Raw genomic sequence first — 23344 nt, forward strand, 5'->3', positions numbered from 1 at the left:
AATCTGCTTACAATGTCTCCGCTGAACACACTTTTAGTGAGTTACCTCCTCATGAGCTTTCCTACAGACTCGCGCTGCGCAACAATACATTCATTAGTATGTTACATCATTCTCATCAAACTAACAATGCTACAAATTGCTGGATATGTGGCCGACTCCCTCCCTACCAGAATTACAAGGGAGCCCTGCCTCTCTTTCCGTACCCTTTCTCTCACAATGGCTCCTGTGGAGCATGGTTTAAAATAATTAATTCTTTAGATCCCGACATTGCTGTTTTCGATGGGGGTTGGGTTTGGGGAAACCTGAACTTGGTCCTACTAGACGTCTGTTATCCAGATAAGGAGGGACTTCCCACTAGAATAGGAACTGATCTAGAAAATGAAGTGTATGGATTAGGTAATTATACAATTAGCCTTATGATTCTTACTGTCGAATCCGAAGACACACCAGTTCTACCTATTATGTCAGTACTGCCAGTCACTGGTGAATTATGTATCAAGAAGAAAGGTTCAGTACACTTAGGTCATAGTAAATGCACTACTGTGGTCGAATTCAGTGATGATGGAAGATCATCTTTCAAAGCTACCAGTCATTCCTACTTTGTTTGTGGTCACACCGCATACATACGTCTACCTCCAGATTGGGATGGTACCTGCTACATTGCATTCCTTCTGCCACCTGTTTTTCTAGCTCCTCCTGATTATCATAGAAATAGCAATCTAGTAAAGAACCGACCCAGAAGAGACCTCCCACTTGTCGACTATACAGAAACGGCATGGGAACAGTACACTGACTTTAATAAAGGATTCTTTTTCTTTTTAGGACCTGTTCAGAATAGTAAATTAATACGCAGATTAACTAGAACACTTGAAGCCGTAGTAAATGAAACTACCTCCGCCTTAGGTAACTTAACAGAAGAGCAGTCCGCTATGCGGGTTGTTGTCCTTCAGAATCGTCTTGTAATTGACGTCATCCTGGCAGATAGAGGTGGAGCCTGTAAGGTCATCGGGTCAAGCTGCTGTGTTTTCATTCCACAAAATGCACCATCTGTATATCAAGCTATCACCCGTCTTCATAAAATTGCAAATCAGATACATCAGACTCCAGGCACCTGGACTTGGTCCGGTTGGTTCTGGACAACGTTGACAGCTTGGGGATGGAAGATCCTATCCTTCCTAGGCATTGGCCTAGTCCTAGTATTCAGTTGCTGCCTGTGCCTCCAGTGTGGGCCAGCGATTTGTGGACTGTGTGCCACCTCTTGTATTAAACATTCCAGTTTTCACTCAAAACTTAACCGAAAGAAAGAAGAACAAATGATGTTACAAGAACAGACTGATCGATTCATGAGGATCGATATTTCATGAAGGGTCCGTAGGGAACAAGGAGGGAATGAGGAAAATTAAATTTTGGTCATGTTGTGTTCCCTAGCGCGTACCCCACCGACTCCATGTACCAGCTTAAAGTGCATGTAACTTCCCTCCTATGCCAGCTATGAAGACGCAAATACATTTGCGTCCACCGTTAACATGTCCTCTTTCAGATCCACCATGAATGGATTATATAGCCCGTTCCTAAGTATGCTATGCCACCGTCTTTTTGTAGTACACTTTTCATGTATTCCTGCTCTAGCAAGAGTAGGCCCTGAATTCCTGCCATCTGAACCTCTTTTGTGGCTCCTGACTCTGCCCAGGCTACCTCTGTACTCGTGAACTCTGTCCTACATTCAGCGCGGCCCCTCGCGCTCAGTTCAAGCCTGCTTTCTGCCAAGACTGACTATAACCTTCGAGTTATCTGTTCCGCTCCCCGAGAATACATTCCTGCCTACTAGATCCTGTAAACATCCTCTCCAGCTGCAGAGCCAAAAGGCCGACCTGTCTTAAATACAAGTAATTCATAGCCTCTGTTGCCATGCTCCCAAGGAAGGCCCCGTGCCCCACGCTTTACATGTAGACACTTAGGCGCTTATACACGCATCCACAGTTAACATAGAATAGCTTCTGCCCTAGAGACCTTTCCGCCCAGATAGTATAGTTCCTAAACATCAGATATCAGATATGATAGAAGTACAAGTTGATCTGACATGCCAGACTTCTGTCTCTTTCCGTCAGTGTGAATGTCAAGTCCCCTGCACCCCGTCAATCACACGTCATGCAGCTGCGCGCGCATCCAAGCTTCCGATTTCTGCTGACATTGCAACATTCTGTTAGCACCACCCCTTGGTGCCACCCACTTGCGTCACCTATCAGTGACGTTTCTAGCACACACCTCTAGTTCACGCCTAGTTTACGCCTCTTGATGATGTACTAGTACCACGTGTATACTGTTATCTTGTCTTCTCTCAGCTGTTACGCCTCTTACATTGATTCTCATGGTATAAATCAAGTATATAAGCTATGTATTATGAATAAAAATCGAGCGCTCTATCCCTTCTGACACCCCTGTGGTGGTCAGAACATGATATCCTGATTCCTTTATGAGGAATAAAACCCTTAGAAACTCTAACACCACGGACTCTGTTTTCTTTCATTCTGATTGAGTTATTATTGACTAAGTACTTACCTGCATAGAAATTAAGAGAGTAAATTAATTATTTACGTCAGAGTGGTCGCCGAAGCTGTTGTGTATGTCAGCGATTTTACTGTGGAAGAACGAGGCTAGAGAGTCGCAGAGGCCTTGAGAGGGGGTGATGTCGTTGGTGTCGGCGCTGGGATTGGTAAGCTCTTTGACGATGTTGAAGAGTTCCTTGCTGTTGTGGGCGTTGTTGTCGAGTCGCTCCTTAAATGCTGATTTCTTGGTGGATCGTATCAGCTGGTGGTGTTTGCGGGTGGCCTCCTTGAGGGCGGTCATGTTGTCTGTGGTTGGGTTTCTTCGCCAGGCTTTCTCAAGGGTGTGGCAGTTCTTTTTGGAGTTCTTGAGGTCGTCATTGAACCAAAAGGCTTTTTTGCTACCTGGCTTGTTGTGTTGCTTTGTCAGGGGAGCTAATTCGTCGGCGCAGTGGGTGATCCATTGTGCGAGATTGATGGCTGCTTGATTTGGGTCCGATGATTTGGCGAGAGGGTTTAGGTTTAGCGATGTGGTGAGCTGGTCGGTGGTGAGTTTGTTCCAGTTTCTGCGGGGGACTTGTTGTGGGTGGTGGTGGGTCGTGGTCTTTCTGAAGTTGAAATGTACGCAGCTGTGGTCCGTCCAGTGGAGTCCTGTGGCGTGATTGAAGGAGACGCGCTTGCTGGAGGAGAAGATCGGGTCCAGCGTGTGTCCGGCGTAGTGGGTGGGGGTATTCACCAGTTGTTTGAGTCCGAGATTGGAGAGGTTGTCCAGAAGGGTGATGGTATTGTTGTCGTTGTTCTTTTCCAGGTGGAAGTTGAGGTCCCCTAGGAGAATGTAGTCCTCGGAGGGGAGGGCATGTGGGCTGATGAAGTCAGGTATGTCTTCGCAGAATTGTGTGCGGGGTCCTGGTGGTCTGTAGATGAGGGTGCCTCTAAGTGTGGTTTTGGGGTCGGTGTGTATCTGGAAGTGGAGGTGTTCGGCGACTGTGAGGGTGTCGTCGGAGCTGGTCGTGATGCGGATGGTTTTCTTGTGGACTGTGGTAAATAAATATTTACCGTATACTGAATTTCTATGCGGTATAAGTTCAATAAAATAGCTCAATCAAATGAGAGGCAGAGTCCGTGGCATCTGAGTTTATAAGGGTTTTATTCCATGTAATGGAATGGTTCGAACCATGGTATCGTGTTCCTTTACCACGAAGGCTCAGGAAGGGATAGACAACGCTTTATTAACAGTGCACAATATATATAGTAAATGCATACAATGGTGATGGATACAGAAGGCGTAACAGCTGAAAGAAACGAGATAAGAACACATGTGCCTAACAGGAGGCGTGCACGAGGGCGTACACGGAGGTGTGTGCTAGAAACGTCACATGAAAGTGTCACAGGTGGGTGGATTCATAGAGGAATCCTGCAGTGTCAGCAGAAATATATGGCTGGATGCGCGCGCAGGCAATATGACGTGTGTTTGACGTGGAACTGGAGGGTGAAGGGGACTTGACATTTAGCACTATAAGGGGAGACAGAAGTCTGGCGTGTCAGAACAACCTAAACCCAAATCATATCTGATATCTCGTGTTTGGAGAACTGTTTTATCTAGAAGGAAAAGTCTGTCGGGTAGAGGCTATTCTATACTGACTGCTAGTGCGTGCATATGTGTCTACGTATCTACGTGTCTACGTGTAATGCGAGGGGCCATGGGCCTACCATGGTAACGGGAGCTATGAATTACTTGCACGGAGACAGAAAGGCCGGGCCCTTTGCTCTGCAGCTGGGGAGGTGTTTACCTAAATCTCTAGACAGGAATGTATTTCGAGGAGCGGAGCAGATAACTTGAAGGCTGAATACTGTCTTGGCAGGCAAGCAGGCCGAGCCGGGCACCGCTCGCCACGCAGGGAGTAAGGCAAGGGTCATGGATGCAGATCCAGGCTGCAGCTTTCAGAGGCAGAAGGCAGAAAGGGCTTGATGGCAGAAATCAGGGCCTAGCTCGCTAGAGCCAGGAAAACGTGAAAGTGCACCATGTAAAGACGGTGGCACGGCATACTTAGGAACTAAATTATCGATCCATTCATGGTGGATCTGAAAGAGGACTTGTTAACGTTGGACGCAAATGTATTTGCGTCTTCATATCTGGTCATGGAGGGAAATTACATGTACTTGAAGCACGTAGCCGTTGGGGTACATAGTAGGGGACACAATTGACCATAAAAATTCTATTACCTCAGGACGATGGTGATGCCTCCTCCTGTTTGGTTGATGCAGTCCTTTTGGATGATCTTGTAGCCGTCCGGCATGGCTATGGCGATGTCTGGCACTGATGAGGCGTTCATCCAAGTTTCTGTTAGAAAGGCGATGTCCGGCGTGGTGTTGTCAAGTAGGTTCCATAATTCAATGGCGTGTCTGTGGATCGAATGGGTGTTGAGCAGGATGTACTTCAGGTGGTTGTTGTCGGAGCTCTGTTTGGCGTTTGTGGATATAGTGGGGGTCTTGAAGCAATCGAACTTGCAGGATTGGCAGGTGAAGGGTCCATGGGTGCGGCTTGGTGACAGTCGGGGAGACGAACGGTGTTGAGTGCAGAGAGGGTTGCGGCGTCGTACGTTAGGCGGGTGGAGTGGATTTTGCGGGGGCAGGGGGTCTAGCGCTGGGTGCGGTCCAGGCACGGACGGGCGTAGACGGGCTTACCTTTGGCGCGCCTTCGGCGCGCATAGGGCGCGACCGCTGCGCGTGAACGCTGCGCTTAAGTGTCTGTCATAAATGGATCGTAGAGGGGGCGGAGTGAGGGAGGAGCAGCTGGGAGGCGGGAGCGGGGTGGCGAGTGGGTAGGGTCAGTAGGAGCTGGAGGGAGCGGGGATGGGGCTGCGAGGGAGCAGTGGCGTGGACGGGTTAAGGGAACAACAACAATGCTGGGCGAGATCACTGGCACAGAGGAGGTCGTGGGCAATCACTGGCAACAATCAAGGGAAAAACAGAATGCGGTCGCAGGCACAAATAGCTGGCACAATTGAGATCAATGCAGGCAATGATACCAGGCACAATGCAGGTCGCTGGCACAGATAGCAGGGCAGAATGCAGGTCGCTGGCACAGATATCAGGTCGCTGGCACAGATAGCAGGGCAGAGTGCAGGTCGCTGGCACAGATGGTTGGGGCGAGCTGCGAGTGGAGCGACCAGTTCTGACCCTCGCTGCAGATGGCCTAACACGGTTATGCAGCGAGGCCAGCAAGTACCAAAGCCAGGAAAGTCAAGCGTTGCAGCCCACATGTTAATTTACATGCCATTCAATATTTACAATTCTATTTTGTATTTCTACAGCCAAGGATGTGCATAGATGAAGCTACTTATCTTAATCTGTGAAGAAGGGGGTCTCGAGATGTGGCAGAACCCGGGCAGCAATATCGCTTGTCATCCCTAAATTTCTAGGGATGACAAGCGATTCTAAAAAGACGTGCGCGGCGCCCCTAGCTTGTCCTCATGGCGCACAGGGGAGCCGCGGCGCACACTTTGGGAACCACTGGCCTAGACTCTGATGTTGGGCTAGTTTGGTTCTGACTGTACAAGGACTTCAGTCGTGTCAGCTATACACATTCTCTGTTGGGAATATAAGGGAAGTTTATTCCAGGTCAATGAATGAGTATGTGCGTTAACCTCCACGACCTTGTCCCTTGGTTGTGAGTGATTACCTATCCGGGTGAAATGGAGGCTGTGTGCCTGCTTTTCTGCTTCTTCCTGGCTAATTCGGTTGAGGCCCTGCTCCTACTTGCTTCCTAGTAGGGTGTGCTTTTCTGAATAGTGCCACCCTAGAAAATAGGAGAATTAGTCACACTTTTCCAGACCACATCTCTTGTACTATGTCTCACTGTCATTCTTGCCATTACCTGAAGCGGACTTTACCGAATCCTAAGGAATACCTTGGAGAGCACGGTGATATCACGGCCCTGGGTTTGCACTTGTTTTGCCCCTTGTCATACTTGAATATAAAACCTTCAATAATTGGGTAATGCGTACTAAGGTCTAGTACCAATCCTGCTAGAATGCGCAAGGCCGTCTTTCTTTAAGATTTCCTGTTCCTGGTTGTCTCTAATCTTAGCCTTGTGAGGAAGCATACTGCGACAGACACGGGTGCGCATTCGATCATTTCTCTTAGTATGTACTTTGCTGATTTCTTTGTCTTTTCTTTCCAGGGACGTCATGAAAAATGTGGCTGGAATCAGGGTGACCAGGATACTGAGCAGGTAATGATCACATTGGTACAGTGGGCTGCAACCTTGGTTCTTTCTTGCAGAAGCTTAGCTCTCTCTCTGAGGGGTTCTGAAGCCAAACAGGAAGCAACGGTCAGAATGCAGCTTAAATACAACAGTGCCCAAGATGGCCACCAGACTCACAGGTGAGTTGAAAAGGGCAAAGTCCATTACAAACCTGACAGGTAAGGGATGGGGACCTTGACATGCGATAAGGTGAGCGCAAGTACCAGAGAAGAAAAAAGGAAACACCAGGGAACGGGAAACCACAGAGGAAGGGTTATGGTCTAGGGGTCTTGATAATGGGCCAGGGGGAAGACAGGAGATCAGTGGTCTTGGACAAGGAGGGAGGAACAGGAGTTTGGGCGGCACAGGTGGGGCAGGCTCAGTTGGTCAAGACAGGAGAACCTTGAGTTTGTCCCCAGCTGTGATTACTCCATCACCACTGGCCAAACTTCTCCGACGGCCCAAAGAAGTAAGGGCTGTCGGAGAATCGCCTATAAGACCATCAGCCTAATTAGGATGAACCGACATATAGCTGTTCTTTTTACTGTCCATCACCGCCAGGCAACCTCTGGTATTGAGGGCCATAAAAAAAGAAATAATTCCACCGCACCATTAGAGGTGACTCCCATGGCAAGGGGAGCATCATCTTTTTATTTTCAATTCAGTTGCTGGATTTTCTTTTTAAAAATAAAGACAGAAAATAATCTGGTGCAGGCTCTGTCGTATTGTCATGTTGACAGAGGCCTAAAAAAATAAACAGCTAAGTACATTGACAGGAACAGCCGTGACGGCAGTTCCTGCCAATGCTTTATAAATGACCGCCAGCTTAGCCTTCATTTATACATCCGGCGGGTAATCCCTCCAACAGGGCGATGGAGTAATTTACTGCGTCGCTCTGGCAGAACAGCAGGCCATTCGCCAGGAAATAAATCTTCGCTTTAATTTTTTTGCAAAAATGCTTACGCAAGCTACACAATTGACACATTGCTGCATTCTGAATTTGTTGACTTTTCAGCAATTTACACCTACCCTGGATGTTCCATGGATTGTACACTCGTTCCCTCACTAATTGTAAGCCGGTATAAAGCATAAATATAGGAAATGTCCCTTTTCCCATGCTAAGACAAAAACATAGAGCATCTGGCATCTTGGTGGGGCATAGCTACACACACCCTTACTCTTGCAATGTGAGAGCACGGAGCTGTTTATCTGTGCCCAAGCATGGTGCCAAATGCTGTCTCAATTTTTCTAGGCTGTATGTCTGTGACTCAGCAGGGAATCAGGTGCATCTTCGATTTTTCCATCGGCTAAGAAAAAATCCAAACTGCATTTGATTCTTTTCTGGGGCATTGGAATGTGGATTGATGCTTTCTGGATATTTTCTTAGGAAGAGAAAACAATCCAAACATTGCATCTCTCCTTACTGTGGCACTGAAACAAACCTCATTTCTTTAAAAATGCTTGCTGTAATATCTAATGTGGTCATTGTTTCCGTGTGGCCGATGCTGATGTTCCTATGATGTTATTTTATTTTAAAATTGCTAATAAAGAATTTTAACACACAAAAAAATGCTTCTCATGAATTATTCTCTCAATAGTTTGTCACTGGTGACCCTATTTCTTACCAGTAATCTTTACTAATCCTTATTCTAATCATTACATGTGAGGAGAATCCTACCTCTGAGGCAGAAAACATCAGAGCAAAAGTGCAATCTAGGCGCTTTAACAGGGGCTGGCTCTCCCATCATACTTCTGTAACTTCCAAGCACTGTCAAAGGACCAGATGTAAGGGAAGGCGGCTGGGATGTAATGACTGAGACAAGGACAAGTAGGTTTAAGAATGAAGGTTCCCAGTAAGTATTTGGGCCAGTTACTCTCCATATTACGAAAAACAATGGCCCTTGACACAAAAATAGAAGGGTATAATAATTATAGGCCACAATGTGCGCTATAATAGCAAAAAAGTCCAGCCGGACTTGCAGATTTATTCAATAATTCAATAACCAATTTGAGGAGAGCAATAAAACAGTGGGACACAGTCCTGTATCCACAAAGCTTACACAAACTAAGAGACAATACAAACATATAAAATGTATCAGGCATGTAAACAAAAAATGGAGCAAGAAGGGGAACTCTATAATACACTTGCTTCACATATGATACACAGAAACTAATTCATTGTTATATGTTCCCCTTGTCCACGTTTTTGCAGGCTTTTTATCAGGCAGACAATGGTAGTCCTGATGATGATCCACTATCCGTGAAAGGATCGAAACGCCGTCGACATGATATGTGGGCTTAACACTAGTTCACTATTATGTGCATAATATGTTTTGTTCCCCACATATGTGAAGCAAGTGTATTATAGAGTTCCCCTTCTTGCTCCATTTTTTGTTTACATGCCTGATACATTTTATATGTTTGTATTGTCTCTTAGTTTGTGTAAGCTTTGTGGATACAGGACTGTGTCCCACTGTTTTATTGCTCTCCTCAAATTGGTTATTGAATTATTGAATAAATCTGCAAGTCCGGCTGAACTTTTTTGCTATTATAGCGCACATTGTGGCCTATAATTATTATACCCTTCTATTTTTGTGTCAAGGGCCATTGTTTTTCGTAATATTGATACCCCAGGTCCTTGCCTACCTAGCGGGTTCCCTGGTTCTTTATAGTAGTTACTCTACATGACATCAGTTTGGTGCACAGATATGGCCTCAGATATCTCTGGGTGGAGATGCGACAGGTAAAAAGGCAGCATGCAGTTCCAACTGTTCATTATAGTAGAATCATTTACTCAGCCATTGCTTGAAATGTGGGGCTCTTCCTCTACCTAATGGACAGGGTTATAATGGAAGTTATCTTGGGACGTGGCTAGCCAAGCTGACACGGTGGACGCATAATTACAGAGTGTCGGTCACTGGATTACATAATTTATGTGAATCACCAAAACCATGCAGGGGAGACTGTCCTCAGCTCGGATCCTGAGGAGGGGTACAGAGGGAGCACTGTGGACCCGCATTAACTGCGACAGACTGTGAGGATTCCACCCTGAGTAACTGGGCAGCCGCCGGCAGGGGTCCAAGGCAAGGTTTATACTCCCAGAGATCGTCAGCTTGCTCTGGTGGTAGCAAGCCACAGGATCGAGCAGCAATCCCACATTTGTGGGCAGGGGCGGCTCTAGGCTCATTGCGGCCCTGGGCAGGGAGCATAGGTAGGGGGTCCCGGAAGAGGGGGTCCGGGGGTAGCGCGGAGGCCAGTGAAGAGGGGGAGGTCAGGGTGTTTGGAAGTGGAACAGAGCCGGAGGCCACCAAATCCCTGCCAGGGGCCGCCACGCAAATATGTATCCATCCTCAGAGGATTATTATAGTAAGGATATATATTGGTATGGTGGCCCCTGGGATTTGGTGGCCCTGTGCAGGTGCACAGCTTGCACATGCCTAAGGCTGCCCCTGTTGTGGGAAACTCTCACCCCCTTGCTATGGACCTGGGCCCTGTCAGTGGTAAAGGGTTGTGGATCCTTGCAGCTGTGCGGCCTACTTTGTGGACCAGCTTGCAGAAAATTTGGAGTTACCCCACTCCCCAGGACACATGAGGGGAGAAACGAATGGGAAGGTGGGCCCACAAGATCGCCCACCCTGCCTGACACTCACTGAGAGGTCGCCTTCTGTTACCGCCAGGTGGGCTCCTCCCCTTGTGATGGTGGGGGTCCTGCACCATGGCAGGGATGGAATAGATGAGGCGGTGCAGCCCGGGGGCCCTTGGAGGCACTTCTAGAGGAGTTATTACACCAGGGAAGAGTCTGGCAACCCTCATGATGAGCCCTTTTTTTGGCATTAAGAACCTGCCAGTAATTGATGACCAGGGTGGAAAAAGACATCAAGGTATGGGTTCAACTGCTCTGGGGCAAACTCTCACTGAGCTGCCAAGCTCTAGGATCGCCCCGGGTCCCACCTATAGTGGAATATAGTGAACTATATACCCGAGGACCTGAGACCCTTCCTCATTCGGTATTGCCCGCATACTAGGTAGTCAGTCTGCATCTCCTGATCCTGAGCCTTGAGCGCTGCCCCGTTGTTCTTCATACGGTTGGTGGTTGAAGCTCTTACAGCCTGAACTAGCCCGCAGGTGATGAATAGCAGCACTATGCATGAGGGCCGTGGGACAGCAGCAGACTTCAGAATTGGGGTCTGTGCCTGGAGGAGAGGAGAGAGGACATAAGACTCTGCTGGCATTGAGGCTCCAGTTGGGGCCAATGGGCTGCTCATGCTGCATCACCCACATGCCTTGCAGGATACTGGAGGCTGCAATCGGTTCCGTGCCAAACCACCACCTTCCTCCAACAGATTCACTATGCTCAGTCCTCAAAATGATCCCTCCATGATGGAACACACTAAAGCACCAAAACCTGATTGCCTGTCCCCTACTCCCACAGAGCAGCAGAATCTGCTAAATTAGACACCAATCTCCAGGCAAATTAAACTTCTCGACTCTCCTTTAAAGCCAAACATGATTCAGTGGTGGTGGATTCGACTCTCTGGCACAAAAATCACAGCAAACTGTTGCATAGTATTACCCAATCTGAGAAGACTCTGGCTGATTTGATTGTCCTTCCAATACCTTCGCATGCACAACTTCCATATGGACATAGATCATTTGGAGGGTAATCTGACCAGGACTGTGTGCTCCCTTTGGACCCAGGTCACCTTTTGGAAAACCCTTCCAGTCTTTGTAAAAGGATGCATAGCTCTTGCAAAAAATGATAATGCTCTCGTAGCTGTTATACCACTGTACCACCCTTCCGTTGATCCACTGTCAGACACCAACTACTGGGGGACCTCATCTAGCATAATAATAGGCGTAGAGTGGCCCTTACAAAATGACAGCTCCGGCTGGAGTCGGGCAGCCTCGGAGCCTCTAACTTCTAACTGTATTTTTGGGCGTTCCATTTACAATGGCTGACCAGCTGCTAGGTGGGTCATGACCTTATAGATACCTGTACTACAATGTCCCGCGGGAGCATGGCAGCAATCTCTACCCTTTCAATCTGCCTCCTTGACTGCTTTCACGCTTGGTACAACCTGTACTTCGGTGCTACAAGAGGGGCTGCTGGCTCACTTGAGGATCCACTCCCCTTCCGCTCCCTTTAGTCCCTCTCCTGGTGCCTCCTGGGAAGCTCCAGAGCCTTAACCAAGTGCAACCTCAGGGGTCAGGCCAGCCTATTAACTCTCAGGCATCTTTTTTCAATAGCCAACTCCTTTCTTTTGAGGAACTAATAAAACAATATCTGCTCCACCAATCACAGTTCCTTTTCTGTAAGCTTTTGAGGGTGAGATAGCACTTTGAAAGCTCCGAGCCAGCTACTAACACCCTGGTGGACCATCTATATACTAAGGCCATCTTCGCACGTACACAACTCCCCTGCAGTCTCTTCGGGACACATGGGAAAAAGACTTTGGTAGTGCATTACACGGTAAGGAATGGATGAAGGCAGTGGATCACCCGTGTACATTCTCTCGCAATGCCAGATTGAATTTGATTACCTTTTATATACTACAAACGGCGTACTTCATGCCAGGGCACATTTACCACATTTTTCCAGCTGCTCCAGGCAAGTGTGCCTGATGCCAGGCCCCAGCTGCGGATCTCAGGCACATTTTATGGGACTGCCCAGAGTTTAGCTTTTATTGATAGGATGTTCACACAACCATTTCCTTGACCACAGGCCGCCCATTCTTGGACATTTGGAAGTCAGGCACACTGGGAATCTACAAATCCCAGAAGAAATAAAAAACAGATGCTCACATTAATGACATAGCACTTGCCCTGGGGAAGTGCGCTGTGACAATGAGTTGGAAGAGTGAGATCCCTCTCTACAGGTAGGCTTGGAGAGCCGCAGTAAAACGCTGGAGGAAGGGCGGACGCCAAGGCTACAGCACTGCATAAGAAGAATACCAAAGGCCTCCGCCGCCACTCTATAACTCTACTCTGGGGCCGGTTGTTATCCATATTCCTCCACTCTGACAAAGAGGTCTCCTCCTCTTCCCTTCCTCATAACATCAAATAATGGATGCATCTCTCTCTATCCTCCCTCCCCCACTGAAAATCGCCTTTCCTTCCTTACCTATTGGTGGGAATGGGCTGTTCTAAGAAAAGACAATTAGTATCACTAAGCCAGACCAAGCTATGTCCTCTAGGTATTTTGTGATGTAGGATGAGGGGCCCTAGTGGTGATAGAATGTCTTAAAATATGTTGAGAACACAGAGAGAATCTGGGTGTATTCTGATGCAAGGTGCCAGGTTCATCCTTAACTTCTTTAACATGTTTGGCTGCCCCAGGGATCTTAATACTGGCAGCCAAGGATCTGCCAGGTCTCTCTCCCTCCCTCGAAATATGCACTGGCTTATTTACTGCAGTGTTTAAATTCTACAGCTGCTACTTCATTAAGCTTAATTAAACTCAGTGAGCTTAGCCTGAATCTTCTCTGGCAGAGGGGCTTTGCCTCACTGTCCAACTGTTCAAGTCCCTTGACGACAGACTCACGACATGGCAGATGTGAGAAGTGGCCATTTAATGTATCTTTGGGTATAAAAAATGATCCTGGAAGTTAGTGAGCATACTTTGCTTATTACCCCTCAGAAGGGTATCAGACGAGAAAGCTTTAGAACTGAGTAATAGATTTTAACAACGAAATGGGGTGTTTGAGATTTGAAAAGAAAACGAAACAATGTCAGAATCACTGTTTTATCCAAGATTCGACGATTCCTAAATTGTGTGTGGTGAGGTATATAAAGGAATAGGACATGAAAGTCCTAAAGAGTAGAAGCAGGGGTGTGGATAAAATGTTGATTCCATATGTAGAACCATTTGAAGCTGTGTCTTCAGCGACTTCGCAAGTTAAGTTACGGCAACTTCACACATCTAGCAAGGGTTGCCAAAGTTACAGTCTTAAAAGGCTTCACAAAAGGAATAAGCAACTATTTTCATGCACTCTCCTTTTGTATTCATTAATGCAACGTTCCACACATAACTAATAATTAGGCCCTAAGTGTTTTAGATAAACCTTCGCTAATATTGTTGATTTAAGACATGCTACATGTACATCATAATCACTTAAGAATGAGCAGTTTCGTAAGAACTGGTCAATCATGGACAACTGGAACAAAATGCAAATGAATGTTACTGCCAATGCCCTATGGAATCTGAAATTAAGAGATGTAAAAACTTGAATATGATCAAAATGAAATACTTGCACACTGTTAAAACAATTAAAAATTATATATTTCTATTGCTAAAAAGAAGTACATAACAATAGAGTGCATAATTTGGTTTACATTGCTCTACATACTATTAAAGTACCTTAATACAGTAGAGTACGACGACACCCTTCTCCCTTGCACCAGCGTATTACCCTCTCTGGACTATCCTTTGTATGTGTTAGTGCAGTAGCACATCACCACATTTCTAGAACTCTATATGACTTTTAGGGCACCCAAATCGTGTGCCATTTTTTTTAACATCCTCTCCCTTCATATTGTTTTTTTTCCGCCAACAGTCCAAGTTCCTCTTCCATTGACATAGTTCGGGAACCCCTGGTGCCCGCCACTGTCAGATGATGCTCTGCCATACGATCTAGCCTGAAGAAGATTTTTTTATATCTGCTTAGGTCTGTTTCCCGCATATATCCAGTACGTATAACTTTAGCTCTTCCAGTACCCCAGCTGCACCAATATTGTTAAGGCACTCTTCCGCCCTCTAAAAAATTGGAAAGGTGGAACAATTCCAGATAGAGTGAAGCTGCCCACTAGGCTAACCAAATCACATAAAACAGAGATTTGTAGGGGCACTTCAAATTGCAGCCTGGAGTATTCTGGTCAGGTAGGTCCTGTTTTTATAGCAATTTTCCTTGAGGAAATAATTGGCATCTCCAACTCCAGAAACAGGGTGGGAGCACACCGCTTCACCTCCCAGCAAGGTTCGCCCCTGGCATTGTGGTAAATGCAGTTTCAGTTACTTACTTGCTTCAAGAGTGTTCGAGTGTTTTGCCACAGTTGGTGCAGATAGTGCTGATCTCTAGACAGGTGTTTCTGGTTCTTTAACCGTCATCAGTAGAGATTACAGTCTTTGAAATGTAGGGTTTGCTGAGTAGGTTGCCAACATATTTCTCAGGTCAGGTACTTCTCACAGGCACGCAGGTGCTTCATCCACGAGCTCGTCAGCTCAATGACTCACGGGAGTACTATTAAACAGGAACAGGGGTGGGAGCACACCGCTTCACCTCCCAGCAAGGTTCGCCCCTGGCATTGTGGTAAATGCAGTTTCAGTTACTTGCTTGCTTCAAGAGTGTTCGAGTGTTTCGCCACAGTTGGCGTAGATAGTGCTGATCTCTAGACACGTATTTCTGGTTCTTTAACCGTCATCAGTAGAGATTACAGTCTTTGAAATTTAGGGTTTGCTGAGTAGGCTGCCAACATATTTCTCAGGTCAGGTACCTCTCACAGGCATGCGGGTGCTTCATCCACGAGCTCGTCAGCTCAATGACTCACGGGAGTACTATTAAACAGGAACGGAGTAGGAGCACACCGCTTCACCTCCCAGCAAGGTTCGCCCCTGGCATTGTGGTAAATGCAGTTTCAGTTACTTGCTTGCTTCAAGAGTGTTCGAGTGTTTCGCCACAGTTGGCGTAGATAGTGCTGATCTCTAGACACGTATTTCTGGTTCTTTAACCGTCATCAGTAGAGATTACAGTCTTTGAAATTTGGCGTTTGCTGAGTAGGCTGCCAACATATTTCTAAAGTCAGGTATCTCCCACAGGCATGCGGGTGCTTCATCCATGAGCTCGTCAGCTTAATGACTCATGGGAGTACTATTAAACAGTAACAGGGGTGGGAGCACACCGCTTCACCTCCCAGCAAGGTTCGCCCCTGGCATTGTGGTAAATGCAGTTTCAGTTACTTGCTTGCTTCAAGACTGTTCGAGTGTTTCGCCACAGTTGGTGCAGATAGTGCTGATCTCTAGACACGTGTTTCTGGTTCTTTAACCGTCATCAGTAGAGATTACAGTCTTTCAAGTGTGGGGTTTGCTGAGTAGGCTGCTGTGGAAAATTAGAGAAATTGATGTACATAAACAGCGTTCATTTCCCTTTTCCCACTCCTCTCCCTGTAAGCACCATGAATACCATAAAATATTGACCGCATCACTCCGCCAGTAAAAGCCCGTACCCATATGTACATGACAGCCATTCTAGGCACCATGGCCTTTTGCCCATTGGAATCCCCGGCTTCCCTCCTGCGTGTATCTTAAACCCCCTCTCACATGCATAGACTATGAAACCCTCTCCCTCTGCGCGACCCTGCCCTGCAAGGCAACCCTTCTGCTTGACCCACGCAAACCCCCCATTTCCTCTTGAAGAGGCATCCTTTGCCTCAGCTGACATAGCCCTCCCCAGCTGCACCTGACTGCCCCCGCACTCTCATGCACGGGTCATAAGATCTCACTCTGTGCGACTCTGTCCCTGTGCACACCCTGGCTCCCCCCTCCCCTTCTCCCTCACACAGGCAAGTCATAAACCTTCTTCTTCTGCAAGACCCTGTCATTGGGAGTCACGGCCGCGCCTGACCAGCACCTCCTTTCCTTTTATGAATAACCCCTCTGTTAGTAGACCCTCCCTCCACGATTGACTGTCCACCCATGTCCGAGGCCATCACCTAAGCCGGAAGATACTGTTTATTGCCCCTTATGGTATGGAGTCACTCCTCTTCAAAGAACCCACTATTGATCCTGGCTTCCCCACCCCTTGGGATACGATCAGGCGCACATCTCCTAATAATCAGCGGAACACTCAGCTGCGTCATTGCCCCCTCTCTTATCTACAGTTCAAGGGTCTCTATTGATAACATATGTGGGGTAGGATTGACACGAGGATTATAGGGATGTCTTTTCTTTGTGTCACAATGTCCTGATTGTAATGCCAAGTGTTTTGTAAGGTATAAAAGAAGATGTCTCAGCTCACTTGTTAGAGCACCTCCCGACAGACACTGTGTTTCGTGTCCGAAATGACAGGCTCTCCTCATGAGTAATAAATCCTGTTCTTGTGATTCCTGCCTCCAGCGCCCGTCTCTTTATTTGGTAACTATTCAGAATGGGAACTAAGAGGCGGCCTGCGCCAGCAGCCCGGGCATCGATAGTGATGTGGGCTCACCTTTTACAAGTCAAACAGGAGATAAAGAGGTTTTATAAGAAATATTGTATTTTATGGCAAGGCACGGAGGCCAATATTATGCATATCTCTTTAATTGCCAACTCACAGCAGCAACAGCAAACAATGTAAAAGAACTTAGAATAGAAGTATAAAACATTCTATGGTCCATATAATCCAGTGTGAGGCAGCCATCCTCATTCTTTTGCTGCTGCTCACAGCTGATATAAGGTCACCCTTTTAGCACTTACTTTTTCTGTCTGAATGAAGTGGTAATTATCTAATGTGTGTGAATAGGTTTGGATTCTAGCGTGCTTTAACTTAATTGTTTGTATTGAAAGATTGTTTATGTATAACTCATAATTATATTCAAAAGCATCGTTTGTTTTTTAAATTGAGATAGCCTTTGCATTAGAAATGTTAACCTAATATTACCCGATGTGCATTTTTTAGTGTAATCTGAAGAAGATGGAATTCATTTGTTTAAATTTTTATTTTGAGCGTGGGCACGACGTTTGCTCGGCACTCGCATTCATTGTGTTTCATTAATAATAAAACTTGTGCGCTTTGATTAGATTTGGAGTTAACTTAGGTTGTTCAGATGCGGGTGAGCATTTATTTATTTATTTTATTTATTTATTTTACAGAGTTTTATATAGTGCGAACTTGACCCGAATCGGGTATCAGAGCACTTTACATAGCACCAGTTGCATTACTTGAGGACAAACCCATGGGCTAGGCTTTTTTATAAGGGAGATATCTGGCTCATCGTACCCAATCAGCGGTGTGTGTGAGGGAAACAGACTTCTCTCATAGCATGCTGATCGGTTGGATTTCGGGCGCGTGAGGATTCAGTTACCTCCCAACACGGGCTGTCTGTTTAGCTTCGGGCACGTGAAGGAAAACTTCTCTCGGCACAATGTGTTTTGCAGAGAGTTTTAGGGAGTGATTTTATCGGAAAAGTTGTTGAATGTCACAATAAAGCATAAAGGAATATGAGTTTTGGAACAAAATTACTCACTTCTCTTTCTGAGCTTCACGAAGGGACGTTTTGATATCTAAGGAACACTGTACTTGCATCACATGATGCGTTGGCCATTTTGGATTGGGCTAAGCAATGATTTGACTATGGAGAATTGGCAGCCATCTTTTGGACATGCAAAAGAGGCAGAAGTCTGTTGTTTCTAATCACACTGTGGATTATGGCAACTGTCACCAGGAGCTCATGTGAGGCTATCTTGAGAATTTTGGTATTTTGGGCGAATTTAGTGGAGTGATTTTTTGGTGGTGTACTATAAGGCTTGTCAGGGTATGTATCTTAGTTTGAAAAGCTTTTCAATTCTATTATGGAGCAGGATAATGAAAATGGTGATGCAATTGACCTCAAGGTTAAAGAATGTGTAGATAAGGCAGTATCTGCTCTGGCATCTCAACTTGGTAAGTAATTGGATGACTGTATAGATAAGTTAGAGGGCACATTTAATAAAGAATAAATGTAATGAGAAAGATTTCTGGTCTGTTGTTCATACCACTTCCACAGCATGTGGAAGTGGTATGTAGGTTAGCCAGAAGAGGAAACATCTGGCTATAGAAAAAGGGAGTAAAGGAAAGGGGGCATTTATGATGAAAGGCAAAGTGAAAACTTGAAAGGAGTTAAAGGAAAAGGGTATAAAGGCCACTAAAGGGGAAAGCAGAGCCATTGTCTGCGATGAGTCCTCAAGCAGTGGCGACATCATTATTTCATGTTCCTTTTTTGAATCCTCTGACGATGAGGATATTAAAAGAAATAAGATAATAAAAGAGACAGAGGTAGGTTTATTGGAGCAGGTTATGGATCCATTGAGGGAGCTCATGTTTGATCCGAATACAATTCAGCATCCACTCTCTCCGCAGTGGGTGCCAGCAAAACATCTTGCTCAATGTGTTGAATTTTGTGTCAGGAAGGAAAGCCAAAAGAGGTCAGGACCAGACTGAGGTCAGAGTGCCCTAGACCTTCTCTGGCAAATAAGGTTGCAATTACGCCAGAGCTTGATGCAAAAATGTTGACCTTCCTAAACAAATTTGGTAGAGACCCGAGAAGGGGTCTAGATAAAGGGTTAAAGGTGTGCCAAGACCGCCTCCTTGATGTGTTTGGTCTGTTGACCAAAATTTTCGAATTATGCAAGTAAGCATACTTGCAAGAATGTATTGTAAATACTGAGGAACTACGGCAGTGGATTCAAAGGGTCATTTGTTTATTGGGCAATGCCAATGCTTCATTGTGTACTGAAAGGAGAAAAAGCTTGCTAATGAAATTGATCCTAAATTAGCAGAGCTTGACTGTAAAGAGTTGGGGCAACAGGCAACTGGTATGCTCTTTGGTGAAGAGTTTGTTAAGGAAATGCCTAGATATGCAGGGGCATTTAACTCCATTCAAAAAGTCCAAAAGGACATAAGAAAGGCTTTTAGAATGTCCGGGAGAATGTAGGCCGTTTCCCCGGCCACGGTATTGGAATTTCCCGAGGCTTCTTCTCCAGAGGTGGTTTCAGATCTGGAGGATTTCAAACAGGATCCTATTCTCCAGGATTGTACCCTCAGAGATAAAGAGGGGGAAGAGGTCACTATAGAGGTGCGAGAAGAACAAGGTTTCAAGGTATGTTTGGAAAAAGACCCTTTGTCTATTGTAGTAAAGGTGGGTGGCAGGCTTGCACTCTTTATAAACAGGTGGAGAAAAATGCTGAGGACATTCTGAGGAAGGGAGATTGGTTGACTCGCCTGGATTTGAAAGATGCTTACTTGACTATTCCTGTTTGTGTAGAATAAAGAGACCTTCTAAAATTTCAATGGCAAGGGACCACGTAGAGGTTAAAGAGTCTTCCCTTCGGTTTGACATCTGCTCCTTGGTATTTCACCAAGGTGATGTTTCCTATAGCGGCTTAGTTACGATCAAGGGGGATAAGGTTGATCATTTATTTGGACAACATTCTAATAATGTCGGAGAGCAGCGAACAAGCTCAGAAACATACAAGTTTAGTGGTCAGTGGAGTAGAGGATTTGGACTTTATAGTGAACACGAAGACGTCTTGTTTGGTTCCCAGTCAGGAGACTGTTTTCTTGGGCTTTCAGATTTAGACCTTGGATTGTGTCTTGAAGTTACCGATGGATAAAGTCACGAAAATTTGCAAGGAAGTGTGAAAGGTTCTAGCGAGCAAATGGGTTGCTTTGAGGCAAGTAGCGAGAGTTATAGGATTTCTAGCAGCTTCTACTCAGGCAGTTTTCCTGGCTCCCTTACATTATCGAGCGCTTCAGAGACTGAGGACCTTGTATCTGAATAAAGGGGTAAGATACTCTCAGAGAGGTCGGATAGATGCAGAGGTGCAGGAGGAACTAACGTGGTGGTTCCAAAATCTCGAGGCATGGAATGAAAGGGCAATCTTTGGACCAAGCCAAGACATGATTATTAAATCGAATGCCAGCCTTCAGCGTTGGGGAGCCAGGTGTTTTTTTCTGACTACAGGAGGTAAGTGGACGGGTCAGGAGAGAAAGATGCATATGAACTACTGTTAGAAATGGGATTTCTGGTTGGCTAATGTTTGCACCAAAGCCAGGCAGAAACCACCACTCTAGTCAAGATAAGAGAGTTACACTCCTAAAATAACCCCCGCTCACCCCCTTGGTAGCTTGGCACGAGCAGTCCGGCTTATCTCAGAGGCCATGTGTAAAGTATTTGCCCATAACCAACAGTAATACAATGTAAGCACCACAAACGAACACCACATGAGTTTAGAAAAATATCCAATATTTTTATATACTCGAACAAGACCAAATACAATAAAAATCCACAATACAGTTCTTTTAAAAATAGTTGTGTTGCAAAATGTCTCTTAATTGCAAAGTTACGTTGAAAATGCAGTTCGTACGAGTCTGTAACTCGGTCCGAGTCTACAGCGGTGCTGAAAACAACAAAGTCTCACAGTTCTAGCTGACCGCGTCGGTACAGGCCAGCAACAGCAGGACAGACTCGTTAACAGTACCTTTCTTAGGGCAGCTCACACAGAGATACCAGTCGGTCTTGGCATTCGTGGCAGTTGCAATACAAAGTGGCAGTGGTGCACGCTGCAGTGTCCCTCGATGCGGTGCGAGCAGCGGCTCGGTGACAATCGCCCAGATGGCATCGGTGAGACCAAGGCGGGAGGTGCAGGGCGAGATGATGCTCGATGCGGTGCCGGCAAGTTGCAATGCAGGTGAGAGAGCCGGTCGTGGCATCCGCCGCGGTTACGGTGCAAAGTGGAAGCGGTGCACGGTACGGTGTCCCTCGATGCAGTGCGAGGGGCGGCTCGGTGATGGTCGGTGAGACCAAGGCGTGCGGTGCAGGGCGAGGCGGTGCTCGATGCGGTGCTGGCAAGTAGCAATGCAGTGTCAGGGCCATCTGGCGGGAATCGGTGCAAGCCGAGCCGGACAGCTGTACGTGATGAGACGGTCATGGGTGTCGAGCCAGCAGTGACTGTGTTGGTGAGCCCATGCCAGCGAAGTGAAGCAAGGCGATGCAGTATGGGGTTCCCCTCTCGATGCGGTGCGAGCAACGACTTGGTGGCGATCGTCCAGGACGGTATCTGTGAGATCGAGGCGGGCAGTGCAGGGTGAGGCTGTGCTTCGTTGCAGTGCCTTCAGGACACAAGGCCAGTGTCTGAGTCGCATTGACATAGTCGGTCGTAGTTCCCTCTCCTCTGTGGCAACTGAAATAACGGTTCCAGAGGCGGTACCCAGAGGTTGGTGAAGTCTTTACAGTCCCTCAGACTTCTTAACAGGAGGCCAGCTCGGGTTCAGGCCCTTGGAGATACTCAGCACAAGTAGAGAAAGTTCAGTCCAGTCCTTTCACTGCCCAAGGCAGAAGCAGCAGCTGCAGGACAACCCAACAAAGCAACAACACAGCAAAGGGGCAGTACTCCTCCTGGCAGCTCTTCCAGCTCTTCTTCTTCGCAGGTTCCTTGATTCCAGCAAGATCTCAAGTCTTGAGGTCTGGGCCCCAATGTTTATACCAGAAAATCCTTTGTCCTCTGAAGGCAGAAGGGCCTGGACCTAGTTCAAACCAGTTTGGGGTGCATTCTGCCAGGGCACACCTTCTTTCTTTGTCAGTGTGGGCCAGGGTCCTCCGACGCACCACAGAAGGTGGAGCCAGCATTGTGGAAGGGGAGCTCAGCCCAATTCAGACCTAGGCGCTACTTCTCCCACCCATCTAGGTGTAGATGTGCCTATTCAGCCTGGCTGAATCATGCTGTCTCCCCCTCAGCCCCGTCACTCACAAACCAGACAGCAAATACACACGCTAGCAGAGGCAGACTGGATGGTTTTGTCAGAAAATACCCACTTTCTAAAAGTGGTATTTTCAAACACAGAATGTTAAAACCAACTTCACTAAAAGATGTATTTTATCATTCTGAGTTCAGGCATACTAAACTCGAATTTCTACCGAGTTCCCTGAGTCAGTTAGGATCATAGGATGTAATGGTCAAACTGCCCAGTCTGGCCTATGGAGAACAGGTAGCCTTGCAATAGTGAAAAACAAAGTAGGCTGTAATAAACTACAAGGACATGCCACACACACCAGGGCATGTCCTGCCTTTTACCTACAACGCACCCTACCCATGGGGCAACTTGGGCCTACCTTAGAGGATACGCATATGTAGAAAAAGGAAGGTTTAGGGACTTACAAGTGTGTGCACTTGCCAAGTCGTCATTGCAGCCTCAGGCTGCACACAGGCTCTGCAGTGGCAGGCCAGAGTTACACCTTACGGGCTGTTTACTTGGGTGGCACAATCCAGTGCTGCAGTCCACCAACAGCATTTGCTCTATAGGCCCTGGCATTCGAAGTGCACTTTACTAGGGTCTGACACATAGATCAAATAAGCCAAACATGGAAATACCAATCCATAACACATTTCATACAGGAGCACTTGCACTTTATCGCTGGACAGCAGTGAGAAAAGTGCGCAGAGTCATTACACCAGCAAAAACAGAGTCAAAACCGGGAGGTCAGAAAGCAAAAAGTCAGGGGAAACACGCCAAAAGATGCCAAGTCTAAGAACTACCTAGACTTGTTGGCAGATCCTTTGCAGTGAAGAGCTTTGCTAGGGACCAGGTCAAATGTTGTGTTCTCTTAAAGATGGACAACATTTCAGCAGTGAGATATGTAAACATATTAGAGGGTACTTATTCGAAGGCTTTAGCAGACTTGGCAAGAGAGTTTTTCCATTTTTGTCTGAGCAGAAACATTATGATTCTAGTTCAATACTTGCCGGGTGTGAGCAATTCCATTGCAGATTGTAACTCAAGGCAACTGAGGGACTTCAGCGATTGGAGACTAAACAAGGAAGTGTTCT

This window comes from Lissotriton vulgaris, chromosome 3_1 (genome assembly GCF_964263255.1).
Source record: "Lissotriton vulgaris chromosome 3_1, aLisVul1.2, whole genome shotgun sequence".
Taxonomy (NCBI): domain Eukaryota; kingdom Metazoa; phylum Chordata; class Amphibia; order Caudata; family Salamandridae; genus Lissotriton; species Lissotriton vulgaris.